This window comes from Manis javanica, chromosome 13, assembly GCF_040802235.1.
Source record: "Manis javanica isolate MJ-LG chromosome 13, MJ_LKY, whole genome shotgun sequence".
Classification (NCBI taxonomy): Eukaryota; Metazoa; Chordata; class Mammalia; order Pholidota; family Manidae; genus Manis; species Manis javanica.
In genome coordinates this window covers 60199178-60217398 of record NC_133168.1, presented here as the reverse complement: position 1 = coordinate 60217398, position 18221 = coordinate 60199178, and the positions used below count along the sequence as shown (strand labels likewise).

The window sequence follows — 18221 nt, the reverse complement described above, 5'->3', positions numbered from 1 at the left end:
GTAGTTGAAAGCAGAAAGTGTATAGCCTTTTCATGTTGACATCTTTCATTTAGCAATATGCATTTAAGTCTCCTCATATCTTTTCATGATTTAATAGGTCATTTTTTTCTAGTGCTGAATAACATTCCATTGTGTGGTTGTACCACAGTTTATTTATCCCTTCACCTACTGAAGGACATCTTTGTTGCCTCTGAGTTTTAGCAACTATGAATAAAGTTCCTATGTATAGGGTTTTGTCTGGACATAATTTTTTGACTCCTTTGAATAAATACCAGAGTGTTATTGCTGGATTATGTTATATGTATGGCAATATATTTAGTTTTATAGGAAACTGCCAAACTGTTTTCCAAAGGGCCTGTACCACTTTGCATTTCCACCAACAATGAATGAATGTTCCTATCGTTCCACATCCTTGACAGCTTTTGGTGTGGTTAGTGTTCCAGAATTTGGCCATTGTAATAGGTGTGCAGTGGCATCTCATTGTTGTTTAACAATATATCATGTGTAACATCTTTGCATATACTAATTTGCCATCCTTATATCTTCTTCAGGGTATTGTCTCTTAAGATCTTTTGCTCATTTTTTAATTGAATTGTTTGTTTTTTATTGTTGAGTTTTAAATGTTTTTTTGCATATTTTGGAAAACAGCTTTTTATCAGATGTGTCTTTGCAAATATCTTCTCCTTGCCTTTTATTATTATGGCTTGTCTTCTCATTTTCTTGACATTGTCTTTTGCAGAGAAGAAGTATTTAATTTTAATGAAGTCCAACTTAACACTTATTTCTCATGGATTGTGCCTTTGGTGTTGTATCTAAAAAGTCATCCCCATTTCCAAGGTCATCTAGGTTCTGCTGTGTTATCTTCTATAAATTCAGTATTTTCTATTTAGGTCTGTGGTCTATTTTGACTTAATTTTTTTGAAGGGTATAAGGTGTGTGTCTAGATGTTTTTTTTTTTGCAAGTGGATGTTCACTTGTTAAAGCACCATTTTTTGAAAAGAGTATCTTGTCCCCTTTGTGTTGCCTGTGCTCCTTTGTCAAGGATTATTTACTGTATTTATGTAAGTCTGTTTCTGGGGTCTGTGTTCTGTTCCATTGATCTATTTGCAGTATCACACTGTCTTTATTATTGTAGTTTTATAGTAAGTGTTGATGTCAGGCAGTGTTCATCTTCTGACTTTATCTTCTTCAATATTGTGTTGGCTAGTCTGAGTCTTCAGCTTCTCCATATAAACTTTAGAATGAGTTTGTTAATATCCACAAAGTAAACTTGATGAGATTTTGATTGGTTGTTACATATATTTTCAAAAGTTTAATTCTCAGAGTTTGGAGGGTGTCTTGTTGGAACCACACACAAGTCTAAAAGTGGCTGGTAAACCCAAAGCTTTTAACGTGAAGTGAAAGTGGGTGATCAGAAACAGGACAGGTCTGGCAGAGGCCATGTCGATTTCTCACACAGGTTTATGACCCTGTGCTACCCCAAATCCAGCCCTGGTAATAGGTCAGTGAGTAGTGGAAGTGGATAATAATTTCACTATTTCAGAACTTAATTTTTATTGTTGAAATTCTGTTATATATTTTTTCCAAGAACCAAAAAACATACAACTGGGAGAAAAATAGAACAAATTCAGCTCCCCTCTCTCACCCCTCTTGAATGTCTCCATTAGCCAGTATTAAATATTTGAGCAAAACCAAACAAAAATGATTGGAATGATTACAATGCTACCTGGTAAATGAGAGAAAGAGAGAAGTGTACTTCTGCAGAGTTAGCAGCAGCAAGCAAAATCTTATTTCCAATAAAAACTGCTGCTTTGCAGACTATGTTAGTATGCCACAGAATGAATAATGATGTTTAAAAAGTGGCAATAAAATTCAAGGAGACAAGAAGGAGGTGCCTACCATGAAAGCCAGAATTTAAAATTTCTTTTGAAGCTGTAAAATATCATTAATCTTTGAGTGAAGTGCAAACAATCCTCCCTCTCTTCTCACATAGACAGCTGCTAATAGTTAGGTAGTTTCAGGAAAAAAAATATTTTGACATGGAAAATGCTAGTGCATTTGAGCAGGGACACCTCTGTCTAGAATCCAAACTGATTCAAGCAATGAAATATATTTTTTAATTAATTTCATTAAAAATGTTTTTTATCAGTGTATTCAACAAAACCCATAATGATTATTTAGTCATTTCTGTAGCATCTTAGTAAATTTCAAATCAGTTTCTCCTCACCCATTAAAAAAATTATGACTGGTATCAAAGAAATAATCATTCCTACCATAAACCATTTTTTTGTTTTACCTTATCAGCTTTCCCATATGAGTATGTTAAGTTTAACATGGCTAGCTTAAATGCCGAATATCACTCCAATCTATGGAGTGGCACCGTGAGCTTATATACTTCTATTTTTATATATGGCCATTGATATAAATGGAAATCTTTGCCAAAATTAATAAGATTCATGTCTGAGAGCACATGAGCCTTTTTATGGCTTCCCCAAGTGAATATGAATCATGAATCTTGCTTTCCCAGTTCAGCGAGACTCAACAAACTTTTATTGTTACAATCAAGGCAGAGGTCATTGCTTTGGGTAGGAACTAATTCCAAGAGGTTAAGAGAACTATTCCTCTATTCTTGTTGGATTTGTTTGGTCTTCAGTCTTTTTCATCACCTTAATACAGTGAACAAAATACAAAGTCATATTCTAAAATAGATTTACTCTTCAAACATGCTTGTAATGGCCACGGTCTATTGAGGGAGACATTTGGCTCTTCAGTGAGTCATTAGAAAAGGAGTCAAGAAAATATAAAATTGTTTGCTGTAATTCTTTGTTCTTAACCCTTGGTTCTAGAATAATGAAGAAATTGGGAATTTCTTACATTTAATTATTAGCAAATAAACATTTGCTGAGTTTCTAATATATATAGAATTTCATTAAAGGTATTTTTTGATATTTCGTAGAAAGTGGCAAGATAATCTCAAACTGGAAGACCAGTTTTTATGTGTCAGGTCGTATTTAAAGCCAATTTTCAAATTCATTAATCAGATTTTAAACACTGTAATAAAGGATCCTTTTTAGATATAACTGAAAGGGGTAAGAACATAAAGCACCTACTAACTATGCAGGCTGGAGCAGAGTAGGTACTCAATAAATTACAGTAATTGTTATGGTTAACAAAAGTATTATACATTATTTTGTAGCATTATTTTGTTTTAAAAACAGTCTCCAGTCATTAAAATAAAGACTGTGATGTTTTCATGAATTTCTTAGTCACCCTTATATGCCTGTAACTCTAGGGGAAAATCCCGGGACAAAATACTTTTGAAACTGAAATCAGTCTAAGGAAGAAATAAGGTGGGAGAAACCCATTTATTGCTTACAAGCAGTTGTCCACTTCTGCTTTTCGCTCTTCCGTGTCTCTTGTGACCCAGCTGCAGGAAAAAGGGGCCCCACCCAACCTCTCCGGTCCAGATAAGCTCTGCTTGCCCTTGTAATTACTATTAATATGGAAATGAACTACTTCTCCCCACCCCTTGGAAACACCTATTGATATGGAGATGCACTAAGGCCAGGTGAGAGATTCTGGAAATATTGCAATTGTAACCACAATGCCTCTAAATTTCTTCCTGAAGAGGTAAGCTTCTTTCCTTCAAATCAGACTTAAACCTTAATTTCTGCCTAATAGTATAGGTAATTTATTAACATATTCATACCAAATTTTTTCCTGTTCAGCCACATTTTGCTTTGTGTATAGTATAAAATTTAGTTACTATACATTTTCTTTAAAGTTCGTATGCCAAACAATTAAATGCCAAAATTGATATGCTGGTTTAAATTAATGAATTATATGTTAAAGAAATGTAAATGTGAGTTGTGAGCTTTGCATTTATATATAAATATATCTGATTTGAATTCAATCTAATTTCAAAATGTAAGAATATTTTTTAATTATTTGACTTTCAGATTGAATTGTTAATGAGATTTCTAAAACAAATATTTTAAAATATAATCTCTATTCTACAATATTTATAGTTAAGGAAAGCACAGTATAAATGAGAGAATCATTGATTTTTCCAGTGAAAATGAAAATGGACCCTTGCCTCCAAGGGGATGGTAAAGCATTGTCTCATTCATCCTGTGAGTATGCATCATAATTGCTACCTAAAAAACTTTGAACATTAGCTCAATTTCGGTAAAATTGGAATTATAACAGCACCTATTCCACATACTGAGTATAGCACATTATATAATAGATGGGGCAATAAATAAAAATCGCAGTTTTGGGCAAATGCTTGTTATTACTTTAATCTTTTCCATGTGGTTTAAATTGGTTTCAGATATCTGGTTTTATGATGCCATAAAAAAAACCCTAGCAATGCCATTGCTGATGACAGTAAGAATAGCTTATGATACTGAGCCATAATAAATAAAGAAGGGCTCCATGTGTGATAAAATCCTGCCATTATAAGAGGGAACAGAAAGAAAAGAGCTGGGACAGTGTCGGCAGAGTTGAGAATTCTTCAAAGAGAGTAGAAACCTCCAAAGTCAAAACTATTAACCTATTGTTTAGGAAAAGTTCAGTGGGGTAGACTGGATGGTCTCTGAAGCACTCCTGAACCTCACTGTCATCATATTCTGAAAGGGGGAGGTAGGACTGAATAAGGAAATGTAAAACCCTGGAATCTTGGCAAGAAATAGTGCATTGGTATGGCAATGTGGTGGAGAAACCCTCAGTGAACAACAGTCCTACAACTGTCAATCTTCATCAAACAAAATCAAGACAAAAATCAAGACAAGGCATGTGCATACACACACACACACACACACACACACACACACACAACCTTTTGTCATATGAACTTTTCCCCTTGAGCAATAAAGATTTCCAGGATGCCAGCTAAACAAACAAACCAAAAAATGAAACAGAAAAATAGTAAAAAAAAGAAAGAAAGAAAGAAAAATGAGCAGCAGAGGCATCAGTCACCACACACCACGTGGAGACAGGTGTAGTTTCAGCCCAGCCAAGTGACAGACTGCTGGACAAAAAACTGAGAAAGTCTTCAGAAGAGCAAAACAAATTGCATGGTTACTACTGGTCTATTTTTCAACTAGAATTTATTAGTTATAAAAAATGTTTTATAAAAAATATCAGGGAACAAAGCTGCTAGGGGACACTAATTTTTAAATGCACTCAGAGGTTGAATTTAACAGTTATAAACTTTAAAACACTACTATAAATATATTCAAATGATGAAAGGAAATTAAATGATTTAAAAAAATACCATGTTAAGGGGTAAAAATGTAGGTATACCAACAAAGAAGTGGAAACTAATTTTAAAAACTGAAAATTCTGTATCAGAAAGTATAACTGAAATAAAACACTGCCAATAAACTAAACAGCAGATTTTAGATGATGCAAGAACAAAATTAGGGTACTTGTAAGATCAATAAAAGTATCCCATCTGACAAATAGAAAAGGAGAAAAGATGGGAAAAAAATGAAAATTTTTTGTGCTGATATCAAATGGTGTAGTACACATGTAATTAGAGACCCAAAAAGAGAGGACTGAAAGAAATTGACAGAAAAGTATTTAAACAAATAATGGTTTAAGATTTCCTAAATGTGTTAAAAAACAAACTCAGAAATCCAAGAAGCTCTAGGAAACTTTAGTGGAATAAAAACAGAAAGTCATACTCAGGCCCATTGAATTCAAACTAACGAAAGCCAAAAAGAAAAAGGAAATTTGAGAGTGGCTGGGAAATGACACATTACATAGAGAGAGATAACAGTATGGTTCGTGTTCAACCTTTCATCAGAAACAATGGAGGCTAGATACTGCAATGGCAATATTCTAAGTGCTGAAAGAAAAAAATTACTCTTCAAGATATCTATAGTCACAGAAATTATCTTTCCAAAGTAAAATGAAACATTTTTAGATTAAAATAATTAGGAGGAATTAATGCTAGCAGAGCCGTACCACTTAAAATGATACAGAAAATCCTTCAGAATGAAAGAAAATTGTACCAGATGGTAATTCGAACAGATGGGAAGGAATAAAAAGCACTAGAAAGGATCAATATGTGATATGTGAGTTAATATAAATATTTTTTCTTTTTTAGTGGCTTTTAAAAAATGTGGAATAAATATATATGAATATAAATAAATATAAATGTATACATATGTAAATATGTGAAACAAGGTGGCTTTTGGAAAAATTTGATAAAATAAACTCTGGTCTGATCAATAAAAAAAGGGAACCACAAGTTATCAATATCAGGAATGGAAGAGATGAAGGAGAGAGTTCTATAGATACTGAAAAGATCATATTATGAAAACATTATGCCCATAAGTTAATTCTTAGGTTAAATGGACAAGTTCTTTAAAATAAACTATCAAAATCTGACTGAAGAAGAAAAAAGAAAATCTGAATAGCTCTATGCCAATTAAAATATTGAATTCATACTTAAAATGCTTTCTACAAGGAAAATTCTGAGCCCAAATGGCTTGATTGGCAAATCCAATGAAATATTAAAAAAGAAATAATATCATTTCTGTGCAAATTCTATCAGAAAATAATGGGAAAGAGAACACTTCCTAGCTCATTTCATGAGGCCATTATTCTTCTAATACAAAAATCAGAAAGAAAAAAATTACATGAAAAAAAAACTACAAATATTCCTCTTAAGCTTAGGTGCAAAAATCCCTAGTGACATTAGCACATTGAATATAACATGATGCAATGAATATAAGAAGGGAAACAAAAAATGTGCATTTGAGATGGAACATGTAAGTTGGGGAAATGCCCAAATAAGAGGAAGAAAGGCAAAAAGTGCCACTTTAAAGTTAGATAGATGTGGATTCACGTACTGCTTTCCCTTGCTTTATAACTCTGGAAGGTTACTAAGTATCTGAGTACCAACCACAGAATGAGAAGAAGAAACTCATGCCATGGGATTGTTGTGAAGAATAAGTGAGAATATGTGTACCCACTGCTTAGAACAGAACCAGGGAATGGAACAGGCTCAAGAAATTTTAGATTTAGGTATCATGCTGAGAAAAGAGTGAGCGGCAGCATAGATACAGAAAAGCACAGACATATTTTGGGAAAGACTAAGATTCCTGCTTTCCTGGATGAGTGGATGTAATGTGAGGGAATCACCTATTAAGATGGAAAATAAAAAGGTCCTATTTTGAAGATGATGCTAAACGGAATGTAGATGGCATCCTACACCCATCAATGAATGGATTGTTGAATTAGGTAATGAAAATTCTCTATAAGAAGAGTAGTCTGGCAGTGTAGAAAATGGGTTGGGTAATTAAAATGTTCACGTGTCTATTGCCATAAGCTAGGCAGGGAAATTGGCATTAAGGTATTTTCAATGAAAATAATTGTTTTGAGAATTGGAATTGAGGGATCTTAGATTCTGGAGACAAAGGAAGAGATGAAATGGTTCTGAGGCTTACAGTATATGGATGAACAGAAAGATGGTAATTCCAAAATGAGATTGAGAAGAAAGTGTAGGCATTATTTTATAGAAAATATTCAGTAAGGCATTTATGATATTAAAGTGATTCAACTCTCCCTTTCTGGATATAGTATACTCTGCGCTCACTGGAACTTTCTCCTTTTTAGGATGTGAAAAGGAGACTTGAAAGGGTCTTACTTGTATTGTGTCTGGAGGAAACATGAGAGCAAAGAAAAATATCATTTATGTACCTCCCAGGTGCATAGAAATGTAAATCATGGACACTTGATATCTGAACTGTCAAGAACCTGACTATAAAGTTGGCAGCTGTTCAGCAAAGTTGTCATTGCCAAGTCATTATTAAATTCCTCCATAAAATATCCCATTGGTTGAGTAAGGAGAATATTTTGGTAAGTGCCCAGAATTCCACTTGAAATTTGTATACTGTTTCCATATATGAGACTAATAAAGATATGCCCTCTGAAACTTCCTTCAATAAGGTTTCCCTGGGGTGTCTTTGTTTCATTTTATTGGGTTTACAGGAATTCTTTGGCCACCTGGACTCCATTGCAGCATTGGTTTCTCTGCATTTACTTAAATGCCTATGCCTAATGGTCAGCTAATAAATCAAAAGAATACCTACTTTCCCTCCCTTGAGGTAGGAGTTTCTACCAGAAATGTTGGCTGAAACATGTGGTTTTAAAATTTATTATGCACGAGAAACAAGGAACTGGTGGGTGGTTGGTGCAATGCAGTCGTCACAATGGACACCAGAGAACACTGGAAAGCTCCTTGTGGAACACACACGTGTGTTTGTGTATGATAAAAATATGTAAATGTCCTTACTGGGCAGAAAGTTTCTATACAACAATAAAGGAAATTTAATGTTGTCTCAGAATGGAGTTTTTAGTGGTTTAATTTAAGATGTGAACAACAATAAAAGGTGACAAGAAAGCATAAAATGTCACTGAGCTAAACATTTGTAAATTGGTGAAATGAATTACTGATGAAAATAGACTAATGGGCTTGCTTTCAAAAATAAGAATGATGATCTGGGTATAGCTCATCATCAAAGTACAGTTCTACCTGGATACAAAAGACTGTATCCCCCTCCATTGATATTTTTGTGTTTTTTTTTTGTGACTGATTATCTTGTGTTCATTGCTGAGGTAAAGTAGGGAGTCAGAGCTCTGACATTCCTCACTTCGGAAGCTCCTAACTAGAAGAGTCGAATTTTCCCAGAGCAACTGATGATGCAGCCTCTCATCAGCGCTGCTGGTAGAATGCTGGGAAGCTATGCTGGGAGCTCATGGAGGTCCTCGGGTTTCTGAGGCATATAAATGACAAGTAATGGGCACTTCCATGACCACTCTGATCTCCGTCCCATAAAGATGCTGAGCTAGAACTGTGGGGTACATATTTAAGTTTAACTCACATTAAAAAAGCAAAACTCCAGAACAATATTGAGTTCTCTGACTCCTCAGATACACTTCTTTCCCCACTTCGTTTCTTTCTGAGAAACTCAATTGTTTAGTTAACTGACGTCCCACGGATACACTTAGCACTTGGCCAGCTTCTGCGGAAAGTTGAAAAGAAGTGAAAGATGTGAATCACATCTGTGTTTTTACTTTGATCAACCTTCTGACCCAAGGCCTTTCCTGTTGCCTGGCCCTTCCCGGCTTTCCCTAATATTTCCTGATGAAGAAGGGTACTCTCAAGTGCTAACTTCCCAAAGCCTCTCTGCTCCCTACTGTGCTGAGCCTTATGTTCCAGCCATGGTACAACCTTCTTGAGGGCTGAGTCTGTCTTATTCATCCTCAATGTCTGTAGTGTCCAGCATTGCATCTAATACAAAGTAGGCATTCCCTAAATATTGGTTGAATTTTACTGCCTCATCAGGAAACAAGTCCCATATTCATGAAGCAATAAGTAACAGTAACAATTACAAAATAGTGGATGCATCAGTGATGACATGAGTAGTCCACACACCAGGATGCAGTCATTGAGAACACTGAAGCCCACCAGCAGGACTGAGGAAGGTACCCTGGAGAAGAAGGGAGATGCATTGGGTATTGAAGGAAGGTAGGAATGGAATAAGTGTGAAAAAGATGAAAGGAAATGCATGTATAGGCTAAGACATTATCAAGAAATTATTGTAGCAGAAATAAGGAATCGTCAGATATACCCTGCTAGACTGACATTCTAAGAAGAATAGGAAATAATGGTGATACCTGAATTTTATGGAGCATTTTAAAACAGGGAAAGGAAATTATCAACCTAGTCTAAGAGACCTTCTGACTTTTTCCAGTTCCTTAGAAAGTAAAATATACATTTTCTATATCTCCTTTAACCTACTGATCTGTGCAATAACAGCAACAAAGCTAACATTTTTCTGTCTTCCAGGTACTATGCTAAGTGTTTTATATTCATTAGGTGCTAGTCACAGATTATTTTCACCTCATAGTTAGGATTTGAGGCTCATAGGAGTCAAATGACTAATCTGAAGGTACACATTTATTGGATAATGAAGACTTGAATCTAGATTCTCTGATGCTAGCAGCAGCTCTTTGCAATGTTTCCTTTCTCTAGATAACTGTAGTTGTGCCAGGAGCTTTGCAGGATGTGTCAGGGGTTCCTTTTAGCCAAAGAAAAAACATGGTATGTATTTCTAGAACATCAATATTGCCCACAAAAATAACCTGAAAAAAAGTCACAGAATATATTAAAATAATGTTAATTCTAAAAATAAATGAGAAGTTAATCAAAACTCATCATTCAAGAAATACTTTAAAGATGGATGTGTTTTTTTTTGAGAGGGCATCTCTCATATTTATTGATCAAATGGTTGTTAACAACAATAAAATTCTGTATACGGGGGGGTCAATGCTCAATGTACAATCATTAATCCATCTCAAGCCTAATTCTCGTCAGTCTCCAATCTTCTGAAGCATAACGAACAAGTTCTTACATGGTGAACGAATTCTTACATAGTGAATAAATTCTTACATGGTGAACAGTACAAGGGCAGTCATCACAGAAACTTTCGGTTTTGATCACGCATTATGAACTATAAACAATCAGGTCAAATATGAATATTCGTTTGATTTTTATACTTGATTTATATGTTGATCCCACATTTCTCCCTTTATTATTATTATTTTATTTTTAATAAAATGCTGAAGTGGTAGGTAGATGCAAGATAAAGGTAGAAAACATAGTTTAGTGCTGTAAGAGGGCAAATGTAGATGATCAGGTGTGTGCCTGTAGACTAAGTATTAATCCAAGCTAGACAAGGGCAGCAAAACATCCATGGATGAAGATTTCTCTCAAAACAGTGGGGGTGAGGTTCTGAGCCTCACCTCTGTGGATCCCCAAATTCTCGCCTGATGGTCCCCCTGCGACTGTGCCTGTCTTAGGTTGTTCCTCCCTTGAGGAATCTTACCCGTCTCTGGCTAACCAGTCATCTTCCGGGGCCATACAGGGAAATGTAAAGTTGGTAAGTGAGAGAGAAGCCATATTGTTTGAAAAGGTTAGCTTTTTACTTCTTTGCAGATTTATGCCCTGTGGCTTCTATGCCCAGCACTTCTCTCAAGGTATCTTTACCACCTGGAGGAATTATGATACTCGGTAAATTTGATATGAGGCACGAATTCTATTTAAGGGTTGTAATTAGGAAGGAAGAAGGAAAGCTATAGAGGTAGCATATGGAAGAAAACATGGGAGGATTGATTATTTCTTTGACATATCTTCTTGTAGAGTACCTTAAGCATGTATAGGTTTTAAACTACCAACTAATTTGCGCTCACATATTAACATAATAGGAATATGGTGACATAAACAAAGCAAATCTATAATTACCATCCATCTCCAGTGGAGCCAAGAAAACCATTTAGGCACCCTAGGCATTTGTGAAAATTTGTCTATGATATGATGGATATTGTCCAACTGTACTTGAACAGTCTGAGAGAAATCAGACAAATTAAAGCAACCCATTTCTGGGATCTGTTCACATCCCATATGTTCTTTTAACCGTAGATAGTCTATAGTCATAAGATTTTGGAGTGCTACAACTTGCACCCCTCCCAACCCCTGGTTGAGTTCCAACAGTACAGATCTGGTCAAATTCGTTGTCTCACTGTATGCACATGCCAGCCTAGACATCTCCCTCCCCATTCCAATGGCAAGTCCAGGAAACAGTGGGGTGGATGCAGCCACAACCGCAGCATCGCCCAGATCCCTGTGGAGGCTTTTTGATGATCATCCCCCGGCACGAGTCCTCCAGAGAGTGCTGATGCCGGAAGCTCCTCCTCATATCGTATCTTAGTTCATTTTCTGGGTATCCAAGCTAGGCCTTGATCTTCTGCATAGAAACAAACAGACCCTTTGCCCACACTTTGACATGCCCTCTGTACCACTGTGCAGAACTCTTTGGAGGTCAGCACACAGAAACTGCTTTTTTTTTTTTTTTTTTTAATTAAGAGAAAGGAATATTATCAGAAAAGAGTACCTCCATAGCTGATCATCTGACACCCTTTAAGTGATCAACATTAAGGATATTTAAAGCATGCGTTGATCTTTGATTTAAAAGATGGTTGTTTTTTAAAGAAAAATTCAGACTTTCTTCAAATAGCCATCTACAATGGATGTTGGTTGATGCTGACTGCTTGGCACAAATTCACTCTTTCCTCTGGATATTTGCATCTCCCAATTTCCTATCTCCTTCCAGTGTTTGCAGTCTTGGGGCTGCCATCAAACAATGTGGTCAAACAGCACAAAACCCACCAAGAGCTAAGCGAACAGTCAAAGCTGTGCTAATCATTTTTCTTCTGAACTCAGAAAACATGGTTCAAACTTATGCCTTCTAGTTTTGGTAGAAACTTTAGCCGACAGGGGTTTTACTGCCACAGAAATCCCTGGAGTTAACTGCCTGAGATTTCTTATCCTGGTTCTTGGGCTTCTCCTTCAATGATGTGATCTCACTCAGAAATTTACAATAAATTTCCTTTTTGCTGAAATTACCCACAGTCTGCCTACATTGCTTGCAACTGAGGAATCCTGATGTAGGTACCAGTTCTCCTTGTGCATCTTGAACATGGGTTAATATTAGAAAATTTAAAAAATAAACACATCTTGCCCATGATATGCAATGCAACATGATGTGTAATTCATATATATATATACACATGCATATATGTATGTAGTATATACATATTTCATACATACATATATGTGCATATATATATATATATATGGCAGACCCTTGAACAATGCAGGGGCTAGGGACATCAATCCCCTACACAGTCCAAAATCTGCATATAACCTCTGACTCCCCAGAAAGTTAACTACTAACAGCCTACTGTTGACTGGAAGCCTTGCCAATAACATGAAGTCACTTAACACATATTTTTGTATATTATATGCATTTTGTACTGTATTCTTACAATAAAGTAGGCTAGAGCAAAGAAAATGTTTTTTGAAATTGCTGTAAATATCCAAAAAATTTTCCAATGTATGTGTTGGAAAAAAAATCCACATATAAGTGGACCTGTATAGTTCAAACTCATGTGGGTAAACTGTATATGAATGAGAGCTATCTGTAGGTAGATCGAAATAATAACAAATAGAGCTTCAGATCAGGAAGTTGTTAGTCTGGCATGTGAGGTTCTTTGACTTTTTCCAGTGCCTTAGAATGTAGAAGATATAAAATCAATGAGTCTATCCAATCACGCTTGTCTTACCTTTCTTGCACCACTGCTAGAGCACGCAGCACATTCTGTTCTATAGCCACAGATCCACACTGGATGCACATTCAGTTTTCCCAAGAGAAATTAAGACCTTGTCTGCAGTGTCTATGATTTACTCATCCCTCTGTCTTCCATACCAGTGGACACGGTGAACGGTACTTAGAGATGCCTGCATACGGTTTTGTTGCTTTGAATTGCATGATGTCCACTTACAACTGTGGAAAAATATCACTGAAAGAGACTTAAAGGAGACTTAATCCAGGCTTTATTAGCAAAGAAATCAAAGGCTAGAAAAGACTGTGATTGGTTTAGGTAGTCTAGAAAGTCAGAGACAAATCGGGATGCAAAGTCCAAGGGTTGTGACTTTAAATCCAAGTATCCTCCCACTTCTGTCTCATGGCCACACTTCGTGTGGGGTATGAAATGCATCTGACTTTACATTAAGTGCTTTCAGCTCTTTGTTCTTGAGGGGGATGAGCCTTGCCAGGCCACCATAGGGAAAAGTCATTTCAATTCTGTTCAACCGGAATTTAAGTCCCCCAGGCAGGATCCATGCCTTTCCTTCTCTTTCCTTGTGGCCTCCTGAGCACCTAGTGGCCTGCTGGGAACATAAGGCAACCAGGAAAATACCTGTTCAGTGTGTATGTTATGGACTTCATCCTGCCTGAGGGAAAGCTGAGGAAGGACATACCCATTCAAATATAACATACATGACACAGAAACTTAAAGGGGACTCCTCTGGCTTTTCCCAGCCAAAGAGTTGCAGGCAGCCCTTTGATCTATTTGCCTCTCACATCAGGCTGACTTTCTTAACATCTGGCTGCCATCTTTGCACTTTCCCAAATCTCTGTATATCACATGGAAATGCTGGTGTCTGGGTCGCATTTCCTACCCAAGAAAGACATCTTTGGGGCTGACCTCTGAAATTTGTAATTGAGAAATCTGTGAATTAAGTGAAATTGCATACAAATCCACTCAAACTTACTAAAGTACTTAGAAAAGAATGATGTGGTTGGTGAAAAATGTCACCCAAACACTTTCCTCATTAAAAATCGAGTTCCTCCCATGCTTTGGCATTCAGTAGAGAGCCGTATTTTTTGGTGAAATAGACTTTTTTGCGATGTCTGACACATATTTGATCCACACGTGCAGCTAAGAGCTTTTATGTTTTGGTGGCCTGGCTGAAGAAGAAAAGAAACAAAAACATCACCATGGAAAACTGAGAAGGAGATGACCATCACTGTCTACCCATATGCCTCTTATATATGACTAAGATTAGAATGGTACCAAGTCCTGGCAGGGCTGTTACTTAGGAGGAAATCATTTTTTACTGAAGAGACCAAACCAGCTACAGAGAAATTATTACCTTTTAAACAGAAAGAGGATTAAGAAGCAGCTTAAAAAAAAATTTCTTAATGAGCACCATTGGCAATGAGAGTTAAATAATGCCTTGACCTAGGCATAGGCTCGGTCACTCAGCCACCCTGATTACCATGTAACACACTGTGCCATGATGTTAGGTACAATGTTCCATTAATCCACAGTCACTCTATGAGTAGATATTGTTATCATCCCCATTGTACAGAGGAGAAAATCTAGGCTAAAATCATGTAGCTAGAAAGCAAAGGAACCAGCTTTTGAATCCAGATCTCTTGAACCTAGACCTGACCCCAAAGGGCATATTTGATTCATATATATCGCTCCCATACCCATAACAGGAGGCTCTGGAAAAGAAAGGGTCCAAAGAATATTCTCCTCAGGCAACAATCTTCCTAGCTTCACAGGTGGTAAGTCCCTAGAATGCATCCCCTCAGCAGCTCAGTGCCTGCTCTGCATGACCTAAGTCTAGCTAAAGTGTGAGCTCATGAGGCAGGGCGACTTACCAAGGACACAAAAGAGTGACACAACATTTGTGGTTCTCACATGCGGTGCAACTCTAGGCAAGGCACACAGCGGATTTTCACACAGCTCCTTGAGTTAATTTGACAAAGTATATAGTACCAAATATACAGTCTCTGGCACTGGATAGATTTAGAGCTAGATTCTGTTTTTGCCACTTATTGGCCAACGTGACATGATATAATTCACTTGACTTTTCTGAGCCTCCATTTGCTCATCTGTAAATATTTTTTTTTATTTTGTTATCATTAATCTACAATTACATGAAGAACATTATTTTTACTAGGGTCCTCCCTTCACCAAGTCCCCCCACAAACCCCATTGCACTCACTGTCCATCAGCATATTAAGATGTTGTAGAATCACTACTTGCCTTCTCTGTGTTGCACAGCCCTCCCCCTGCCCACCCCCCCACATTATACATGCTAATCGTTATGCCCCCTTTCTTTTACCCCACCCTTATCCTTCCCTTCTCACCCATCCTCCCCAGTCCCTTTCCCTTTGGTAACTATTAGTCCATTCTTGGGTTCTATGAGTCTGCTGTTGTTTTGTTCCTTCAGTTTTTCTTTGTTCTTACACTCTACATATGAGTGAAATCATTTGGTATTTGTCTTTTTCTGCCTGGCTTATTTCACTGAACATAATACACTCTAGCTCTATCCATGTTGTTGCAAATGGTAGGATTTGTTTTCTTCTTATGGCTGAATAATACTTCATTGTGTATATGTACCACATCTTCTTTATCCATTCATCTACTGATGGACACTTAGGTTGCTTCCATTTCTTGGCTATTGTAAATAGTGCTGTGATAAATATAGAGGTGCATCTGTCTTTTTCAAACTGGGCTGCTGCATTCTGTAAATCATTTTTATAAAAAATAAAAGTAATAATGTACAGTACTATTGCTAGGGATTAAATGAAAAAAGTAAAACTTTAGGCATGTAGCACTTTTTTCAATGACTGTTCTCCCTTGAGTAGTTCTTACTCTATACCTGTTCACAGCCTACAGCTCCATTCTGATCTGAAAGCAGGACTAAAGTAAAGGGACATGCTGAGAATCCGAAGGAGAAGAGAAATAGGAGGGTTGAGTTCTTCCACCTCTCATTGCCCCTGGGCATGGCATGGTGGGCGTGGTCTCTGCTGACCCACATTCACGATGAAGCCTGTTGTCTCAGTCTTGGGGACTGAACTGATAGGTTGGGAGGCGTGTGAGAGAGGGGCGTGTTTACAGTCTATTTCTATAGCTGTAATAATAATAATAATAATAATAATAATAATAATAATAAAGTACTTGTGAAACTCTTTAACCATGTCCTTACCAGCTAGAAGAATAGAAAGAAAATCTTATTTTGGAGTCCAAAGTACAGTACAAACTGGTAAATTTGTGTGGGTGTCAGCGAGCCACTTGTCTTTCTCTGGTTCTACTCCCTTTTCTTTCTACTCCCCCATGGTGTAATTCTTGTTTCTCTAGAATCTTCTTCATAAAAATTGGACAGTTCCATCTGGTCTTCCTTGCTTTTAGAACATTTGTGTTATTTTATGCATTTATAAAAATTTCCCTATTTCCTGAAATTAAGACAATTGTAAACTACTTTATTTTAAAGCACACTCTTAACAGGGACATTTCCTGAATATATTATAAGATGGTTATTCAAATAGGTTTGACAGCTGTAGAATGTGCTAAATATAACTTAAATGGTTTTATCTGGTTTTATCTACTGTATCCCAGTTCCCAGTACAGTAGGCACTTACTAAACTTTTGTGGAGTTATAACTGAACAAATCAACTAATGATTTATATAATATGGATGCTTCTGTACCTAATAAAAATCTCTATTATCTCTAACCACGTATCTCCATTCCTCTATCCTTGTGGTCTAATCCTTTCCCTCTCCAGCCTTCCCCTCAGTTTGTACTTTCCCTCTGCTTCCACCATCCTCTCACTTACACTACTTATTCCCCACCATCTAGAATGAACACCACATGCACACACATGCACACATGCACACATGCCCTCCTTTACACTGTTCTTTAGATCTACCTGGAGAAGCAAGACCTTTGCCATGCTATCCTCAGCCATCTGACAGAATGTGGATGCCTGTAAACCAATTGGTTTCCATGTACATTGAGTCATAATTTTACATATTATCTCCTTCAAAGACTAGAACACTATATTCTTCCTCTATAATTTTTATACTTCTATGATTTAGATATAGTGACTGGAATGTAAGGCAAGGCCACTTTCGCAAACTGGGGGTGCCAGCTGGGATGGCTATAACTAGTTAAGTACAGTTGGTTGATAATGTGAGAAGTAATCCAGGAAGTACAACTCTTACATGCATTTTTTCTACCTGAAAGCTCCCTTTTCTACCCAAAGGAATATGATACAATCTACAGTAGGGTTACTTATCAACTTGTAAAACAGTTCACAAACATCCCACTTAAAAACAGCTATTTGAACCTACGTTTCCTTTATGTCACTCATCATGGAATGCTAAGGAAAGGATTTAGAAAGAGCATTCCCTCTCAGATGTGTTTTACTCATAGTACATGATGGCAGCTCTTTTCAATCGGTGTGGGTTACCTGGGTGCCAGGAGATATTGACCTTTTCAGCCCTCAGAGGTGGTGGTCATTTATGACCAAGAGCAGGTGTGTCTGGAGCTCTTCAGATGGTAACTAGTAGCACAGGGTCCCATGGTGTATGTTGCTATCCCTGCAGATGACAATCATGGTGAGCCACACCCAGCACTCACCTTTCCTCTGTGATGTGACTGGTGAATGAAGACCATCCCCAAGGTGATCTATCACCTGGACAACTCCTGTAGCAACAGGCCTCAGAGAATGCTACTTCCCATCATGTCCCTCCACTGGGGAAGCCATGTGAGGAGCTCATGTCCCAGGTGTCCCAGGAATAGGCCTGCAGACCAAGGTTAGCTTGGCCAGGTTGGTCCACAGGCAGGGGCAGCACCAGATGGCAGCTCCAAGCCTGTGTGTTAACTAATCATAACAAATCAAATGTCCATATTATATTTATCAGTGAAAGGAAAAGAAGCATTACTTTTCAGTAAAATTTCAACTTTTGGAAATTTTTGGATGGATCAAACAAAGCATCATAAT

General features: G+C 37.0%; 1 long non-coding RNA gene across 1 annotated transcript; it reads left to right on the top strand.

Annotated features, from left to right (window-relative positions):
• Positions 1-3441: 3441 nt before the first annotated feature.
• LOC108406296 (uncharacterized) lies at positions 3442-7949 on the top strand. Its single transcript, XR_001855425.3, has 3 exons — positions 3442-3630; positions 4074-4133; positions 7630-7949. It is a non-coding gene; the product is annotated as an uncharacterized lncRNA (long non-coding RNA).
• The last annotated feature ends 10272 nt before the right edge of the window (positions 7950-18221 follow it).